We start from the raw sequence: 8,397 nt of genomic DNA, 5'->3' as shown, positions 1-8,397 counted from the left end.
AAAGAAAGCAGCCTCTTAGGGTATGACAAGTCACATCTTTTTGTCAAAACCACTAAGAGGAGAGAGTGATATAGGAAGTGTGGCGACCTGAAGGAAATGACTGGCCCAGGGACTAATGTTTCTTTAAAAGTTGGTTCAAGGAGGGTGAATCACTTGAGGTCAGGAGTTTGGGACCAACATGGTGAAACCCTGTCTCTATCAAAAGTACAAAAAATTAGCCGGGCATGGTGACTCATGCCTGTAATCCCAGCTACTTGGAAGGCTGAGGCAGGAGAATCACTTGAATCCAGGAGGCGGAGGTGGCAGTGAGCCGAGATCGCACCACTGCACTCCAGCCTGGGCAACAGGGTGAGACTCCGTCTCAAAAAAAAAAAAAAAAAAGTTAGTTCCCAGTGTTACAGCTCTTAGAATTTGTCTGGTAGGCTTTCTGGTTTTTGCCAGAAAACCTCAAAAAAGTTACACAAAAAAGTTAGTTCCCCAAGTGAGGGCTGACAATGAGTCTGCCCAAGGACAGAGCCATCAGGGCCTGACTGATGCCAGGGCAGAGAGGGGTTGTCAGCAATGGCTCTAGGTGGAAGGAGTACTGCTGATTTCCTTTCTGGCACCTAGGACATGTGTTCACTGCCTCTCACCTTAAGTATGGGCCAATTGGTACAAGAACACTCAATAATTGCTTGCTAATTAAATAAGTCCTTTTATTCAATTTAATCACTTCCCTAGGAGGGCCATTTGGTGCCTTAAATGCTCTTTGCATGGACTCTCCCACTCCCATACCTCGCACCAACACACATATGGGGCCTGGAGGCCAAGGCCATTATTGGCATGTTGCTATCAACTGTGAACTCACAGAATAGAGGAATAACACAGCTGTTCACATGAAGTCAGGTCTCCCACATGCATTTATTCAACAGACTCTGAGATTACTTCTGAGCCTGGTACTGCCAGGCATAGTCCTTTCCTTCAAAGCACTCACTATAGGTCTAGTGAGGGAGACAGACAACTAAATGACCACATACTCTACAATGTAGTATTATGTAGGGCCGGGAACAATGAACTCTACCTGGGGATATCAAAGAAGGCTTCACTGATGAGGTGATGATACTTGGCTCAGGGGTCATGTAACTCAGCATCATTATGGGTCCTTATAAGGGACATTTGCTAGTAGGGAAAGGAAGAAAAAAGGAAACTTCAGGACACACCCAGTCCCCTGTTGGGGCAACAATGGGATGGAAGCCTGTGTCTCCTCCCTGGCCTGACTTCAGCTTAGTCTTTTTGCCTATGCTGTTGAGCAAAGAAAGGGTAGAATCAAGGTCAACCCTCCTAAGTACAGGAAGAGGAAAAAGCAACCAATCTCCACATTTTCTTGCCTTTGTTTTGTTTATCGAGGGAAATCTTGTTCTCATTTTTATGGCAAATGTTTATGACTTTGAACCAGGAACTTGCCTGCCTTGTATTTCTCTTGCACTGCTTTATCCTGTTTCCTGAGTTGCTAGCTTTGAGATTGCATAAGCGTTGTTAGAGGATTTCCAGCAACATCAAAGGGCAGAGAGACTGCCTCCCCTGAACCCTGGGGCAACTATGGAAATCTCTCTTGCCCTCTTTGCTAGTAGTTGCTTTTCCCAGGGAAAGGGCAGCTCTCAACACCCAAATCTGGCTGAATTTTCCTCTTGCCTGGCAGTGTGAAAAAGGTGTCTTGGCTCCACATTAGAAACTTCTTCGTTTCAAACAATAGCAAGCAGCTCTGCCTGACTCATTCAAAAAAGGAATGTATTGGGAGGAGACCTAGTGGTTCACAGAATTGACTAGAAGGCTGGAGAACCAGGCTGTGAAAATAAACAAGAACTAAAGAAGGCTGTGCAGCAAGAGCAGGGGACAGGCCGGGATTGCTACTGTCCTTGCGCCCCCTGACTCGCGATCATTTCTTACTTGTCCCGGTGTCTCTCTTTTATTCATATAAGAGTCCCAGCCTCTGGAAGAGGCATCAAATTGATTAAGTCCAGGTCTCAGGCCTGTACGATGACTGGGCTGGCTTTCCAAGCAGGAAGGCGAGTTCTGTCTCCCCAAGACTTACACAATATGAAGAAAGTGTTCACTATGGCCCTGTTTGCCAGAATGGTGAGTAAAGCTTAGGAGAGAAGCTACCAGCAGCATGAGCAACACCTATGGGAGATGCCAGGTGGATAAACCAGTCCTTAGAGAGAAAATCGGGCCTAGGGTTTAGTTGAGATTGTGTTTCTCAGGAGAAACTCAAGTGAGTAATAATGATAACTAACACCACTTATTGGTGGCCTACAGTGAGCCTGGCACTACTCTATGTGATCAAATCTCCTTTAATCTTTATCTGGCAGGTATGTAGTATCCCTTTTCACACATGAGGAAATGGAGGTTCAGGAAGGTGGGAACATCTCCAGGTTCATACAGCTACTGGTATTCAAACTGAAGTCACCATACTTTGGAACTCACACTCTTTCCTACTTCACTGGTTTTCTATATCTGGGATATACCAAATTGAAGAACACCTTTCTCTCCCTGTTTCATTTTGAGAAATCAAGGGTGGGCAATGAGCCTGTCTATAAATCCATCTCTGCCACTCCCAGGCAGTTGCTGTCAGTTGCCCTTTGCCCCATAATTCATTTGGTGTCATCCAGTTAACAGACACGTTCCCATTTGATCTTGCTAGGTGATTTGCTAGGAAAGTCAAAAGTAACTTGCTATGTTGTTTTTTGTTTTGTTTTTTTAACTTTTCTTGCTGCTTCCCTTGAAGTAGAAAAAGCTGCTAACTAGGACCTAAGGACCCTGCCAGGGGTAAATGTGACCATAAACACAGTGCCCAGACTGTGATGAATGCTGGGCATAACCCCAGGGTTTTAGAACAAAGTGTCCTCTGTGTGAGTAACTGACCAGATACGCCCAGTTGAAATCAGGAATGTTTTCTAGGTGAATGTTTAGGGCATGAATTCTCAGTCTCCTGAGCCACCAGCCAAAATTCATCCACATGCACATAGCATGCTGTGACCTAATTCCGTACTGAGTCCATCACGCAGCTTCTGTGTGCAGCCTGGGGCCCAGAGCTTGCCAATTGGATTTTTCCCATTGAATATTCTGGGTGACTCCTCAGCAAGCAGAAATCTGGGAGGCTTAGTGCAAACAGAATCACAGTTTTAGGAGAGGGGCTTTTTAGAGACCATCTCATCCCATTTTATGATCTGGACACAAGAGAGACAGTCTGGCCATTCCTGGGCCTGAGGAGGCTGTTGCCTTCTCTGAGCAATGCTTTTGGGGTCGAGTTCAGAGCCTGAGATAGTTTCTTTTCTTGAAAACCAAAATGAATCTTAGGGGACTAGAAGAGTAAAGTGGAAAAGCTTATTTGCCCACACTTATCTGTCCAGGGTCCCACTGAAGTTGGCAGAGAAGAAGCAGCCTGTATCCATCTTTTTCATGAATCCTCTTTTGTCCAAGGATGTGTGAGTAATATCTGAATGAAGGAAGGCCACGAGGATGGAATGGTTTCAGGCCTGGGGCTGGGGGCCAGGCTGGAGGAGAAAAGTTAAGTTATTCTGACCAAAGCAAACAAAGGCTGGGTATCACCCAATGTCTGCAGGGAAAAGGTGATATGTGTGTACTTAATGGGAAAGTGACAGCCCAGCACTCCTTTCCAGGAACTGCTGATCTGAAAGGGAATCTGGTTCAATCCCTGGAACAGTCAGCCCTCACCCACCCTCACCAAGAGGCCCTGCCGGTCAGGAGTCCCACCGGGGAAGGCAAGCTTCATTCTCCCTGCACTTTCTTCTTGTGCACTTTCTACTTTCCTATAAAGCCCTATCTTTAGACAACTGTGGTGAATTCAGTGCATAATTAAAAAGCAAACAAACTTGCCCCAGAAGAACATTTATAGTTAAGGTAGACATTTGTGTATAAGCAATAATTCATGTTTTGTTGAATTTCTAAAAATAAACATGATTTTGTTGAAAGATTTCTGACCTCTAATGTACTTTAACCAGTACATTACCGTCTCTGAATTACTGAGACAGCTATGTAGCTGCTGCCTAAAAGAAAGATACATTTGGGCCAGGTGTAGTGGCTCACACCTATAATCCCAGCACTTTGGGAGGCCGAGGTGGGCAGATCATGAAGTCAGGAGATTGAAACTATCCTGGCTAACATGGTGAAACCCCATCTCTACTAAAAACACAAAAAATAAGCCAGGTGTGGTGGCAGGTGCCTGTAGTCCCAGCTACTCGGCAGGCTGAGGCAGGAGAATGGTGTGAACCTGGGAGGCGGAGCTTGCAGTGAGCCAAGATGGCGCCACTGCACTCCAGCCTGGGCAACAGAGCCAGACTCCATCTCAAAAAAAAAAAGATACATCTGTACAGATCCACTGTTATCACACACAAAATCAAAAGACACAAACTTGGAAGAATATTTGCCACACATACGAAAAAACTGTTAATTGCCTTAATATATAAGGAGGTCAATTTTTTTTTTTTTTTTTTTGAGACAGGGTCTCACTCTGTCACTCAGGCTGGAATGCAGTGGCACAATTATGTCTAACTGCAGCCTCAACCTCCTGGGCTCAGGGGATCCTCTGCCTCAGCTCCCTGGAGTAGCTAGAACTACATGCATGTGCCACCATGCCCAACTAATTTTTATATCTTTTGTAGAGACAGGCTGGTCTCCAACTCCTGGGCTCAAGCAATCTGCCCACCTTGGCCTCCCAAAATGCTACTAGGATTACAGGCATGAGCCACTGTGCCCAGCCCTAAAGAAGTTTTACAAATCATTAAGACAAATAATCTAATAGAAAAATGAGCAAAGAAAATTGGTAGATCCGAGATCACATACAAATGGCTTTAAAATACACAAAATGGTGTGTAGTCTCATTTACAATATATGCAGTATAAATTAAGACAGATATTTTTACCTTTCAGATTTCAGAGATCCAAAAGTTGGATAATGCACTAGGCGTGGTGGCATGTGCCTGCAGCAGTGGGCTGCTTGCAGGGGACAGGCCCAGGAGCTGCTGGCCACAACACTCATTCTGCAGAAGGGAAACTTGAGTTCCCAGAGGGCAGGGGTTGGTCCCACCAAGACTGGTGGGCAAAGGGGATCACCCCAAGTCTCGGTGGCACTGGGAACACTTACACACTCTGACCTGGACTAAGGCTGCCAGGATGGTCCATTGCTCTTTAAAAGCTAAAAAGGCCAGGCACAGTGGTGTGCACCTGTAGTCCCAGCTACTGGGGAGGCGGAGGCAGGAGAGTCACTTCAGCCTGGGAGTTCAAATCCAGCCTGAGCAATACAGCAAGACCCTGTCTAAAAAAAGAGTTTGATAATGTACTGTGTTAGTGAGTGTATTAGTGCAATCTCACACTGCTGGAAATAAATACCTGATACTGGGTAATTAATAAAGAAAAGAGGTTTAATTGGCTCATGGTTCTGCAGGCTGTACAGAAAACACAGGTTTCCACTTCTGAGGAGGCCTCAGGAAACTTACAATCATGGTGGAAGGCAAAGGGGAAGCAGGTACCTTTTACATGGCCAGAGCAGAAGCAAGAGAGGGGAGGGGTGGGTGCCACACACTTTTAAATGACCAGATCTCACTCACTATCATGACCAACAGGGATAGTGCTAAACCATTTATAATGAAACTGCCCCCATGATCCAATTGCCTCCCACTAGGACCCACCTTCAATATTGAGGATTACAACCGAACATGAGATTTGGGTGGGGACATAGATCTAAACCATCTCAGTGCACTTGCATACATTTTTTATGGGAATGTAATTTGGTATAGCCTTTTTAAGTGATTTGACAATATCAATCAAAATAGAAAATTCATGTACCCTGTTACAGTTGTCTATTACCATGTAACAAACTACCCCCAAACTTAGTAGTTTGCACTTTTATAATTATTGTGCTCATGTTTTTGAGGGTCAGAAATTCAGGAAAAGCTAGGCTGAGGAATTCTTCTCTGATCAGTATGGTGTCAGTGGGAGTGGCTGACACTGCAGGATTTACTTCTAAGATGGCTTGGTTACTTGCCTGTCCGATGCCTAAGTGCTCCTTGGCCTCTCTTTCCCCTCTCCACGTGCTATCTCATACTCTTGGCTTCTCCATATGGCTTGTATTTCTCATAGCTTAATGGTCTCAGAGTAGTTGCACTACCAAGAGGCAGGAAGTGGAAGCTACCAGGCCAGTTAAAGGCTATGTCCAGAACTAGCCCAGCATACCTTCTGTTGGTCATACATTCTATTGGTCAAAGCAGTTGTTGTCACCCCTAAGCTCACATCCAAGAGGATGGAGAAATAGACCTCACCTCTTCTGGGTAGAGTAGTGGCAAAGTCACATTGTAGAAAAGCTTGGGAGGTGGAAAATTTTTTCGTGATTATCTTTGTAAAGTACAATCTACTAATTACACTTTAACCCACCAATTCATCTTTTAGAAATGTATCCTGTAAGTGGACTTACAAATGTGAACAAAAATAAATGAACAAGGGTATTCATTACTAAAATAGTAATAGCAAAAGGCTGGATTAACCTAAATGTCCAAGAATAGGGTTATTTAACCCAATTTATTTGTGCCCATGCAGTAGATAGCTGTGTGCCTGTCTTAAAAAAAAAAAAACAAACACCTATGAACTGACTTTGAATAAACTCTAAGATATACTTTCAAATGAAAAAAATAAAGGTGAAGTTCGGGCATGGTGGCTCATGCCTGTAATCCCAGCACTTTGGGAAGCCGAGGAGGGTGGATCACCTGAGGTCAGGGGTTCAGACCAGCCTGGTCAGGCAACACAGTGAAACCCCATCTCTACTAAAAATACAAAAATTAGCCAGGTGTGGCAACACACCCCTGTAATTCCAGCTACTTGGAAGGCTGAGACATGAGAATCACTTGATCCCAGGAAGCGGAAGTTGCAGTGAGCTGAGATCGTGTTATTGCACTCCAGCCTGGGTGACAGAGTGAGACTCTTACTTAAAAAAAAAAAAAAAAAATTTTTGTTTTGGTAGAGACTGTGTCTCACTGTGTTGCCCAGTCTGGTCCTGAATTCCTGGCCTCAAGTGATCTTCCCACCTCAGCTTCCCAAAGTGCTGGGATTACATGTGTGAGCCATTACACCCAGCTCCATCTCTATTAAAAAAAAAAAAGGTACAAACAGAAAGAAATGTTTCTATAAGTAATTTACAAAAAACCCCTGGAAATCATACATGAAACTAAGCCCTCATATGTGTTGGACTGTTGGGGACACACAGAGATGGGGAAGTCCTGATTGGAGTCTCGCTGCTGCTACCATCTCATCTTTCCTGCTCACTTCCTAGTTCTGCTCAATCTGAAGTCCAGATCCTGCTCTCCTAGGAAGGCTGCATTGGCATCCACAACATACAGTTCTTTACACTGGTCATGTTCACGTGACAGCATGGCCTTTGGAACCCGACATTAGGGGGTTAAGTTTTGCCTCTACTGCTTATTAGCTACCTGACCTTGACAAAGTAATGTCTGTAAGTCCCAGCTTTCTCACTTGTAAAGTGGGGTTATACTGATACCTACTTCTCAGGAGTAAGAGGGTTAAAAAGATACATAGAGCACTTAGCACAGTGCTTGGCACTAAAGAAGTGGTCTTTAGTATTCTACTCATCATCACATCACATTAACCATATCCAACAAAGAGAGTGGGCATCAAAGCAAGGGACTTGTGAGGTGGGCAGTTGCTTTGGTGTCATCAGTTCAGATTACAAGTGCCAAACTGTGGAGTGGAGGCCTACCACCTCCTCACCTATCAGCTACTTGATATAGGGCCGGGCCAGGAACAGCAAGGTCTGTGGCTCTAATCCCAGCTAAACACAGCCATCTAAGGGTCTCTTCAAAAGAACTCTCCCAGGCCTGAGAAAGTATTGAGATACTGAAGGGTGCAGACATCTTTCTTTATGTATTGGAAAAAAGATGTGCATGTTTCCACCTTCTCCATGCACACTAGCCCCCCAACCACTATCACTAAGGGAGACTCCAGATTTGTGGCAGTTTCTTCCCCCTTCTCCTCTCCAAGAGTCTCTGTGCTTTTGTAATAATGAGATAGGAAGTGTCAGTGCCCTCCAGCCAAAGACCACCACAAGCACACCTGTAGTTGAACAAGTTGGGTTCACTGCTTGTTTGAAGTGAGGGAGGATGCATAGCATGGGAAACCATGTGACCATCTCAGGAAGAGAGCATTAGAAAGGACTTATAGGATCTGGGTTTGTGTTAGTGGTTTTCAAGAGGGTTAAAGAAGCAGAACTTTCCTTTGTGCTGGATGCTGTCAGGAAGCAAGAGTAATTCTGTGATTGGGTATATTAATAAATCTTATCTAGAAAGAGGAACGATTAGAGTGAGGCTAAAGCTGCAATTGGTAAAGAAACAGC

General features: G+C 44.6%; 1 non-coding gene across 1 annotated transcript; it reads left to right on the top strand.

The window, feature by feature from the left end:
* The first annotated feature begins 390 nt into the window (after positions 1-390).
* On the top strand, positions 391-450 carry LOC116275118. The gene has a single exon (XR_004184078.1). It is a non-coding gene; the product is annotated as a U7 small nuclear RNA (small nuclear RNA).
* Positions 451-8,397: the final 7,947 nt, after the last annotated feature.

Source organism: Papio anubis, chromosome 5 (genome assembly GCF_008728515.1).
Source record: "Papio anubis isolate 15944 chromosome 5, Panubis1.0, whole genome shotgun sequence".
Classification (NCBI taxonomy): domain Eukaryota; kingdom Metazoa; phylum Chordata; class Mammalia; order Primates; family Cercopithecidae; genus Papio; species Papio anubis.
Note: the sequence above shows the minus strand (reverse complement) of the source record. Positions and strands in the feature narration are given on the sequence as shown.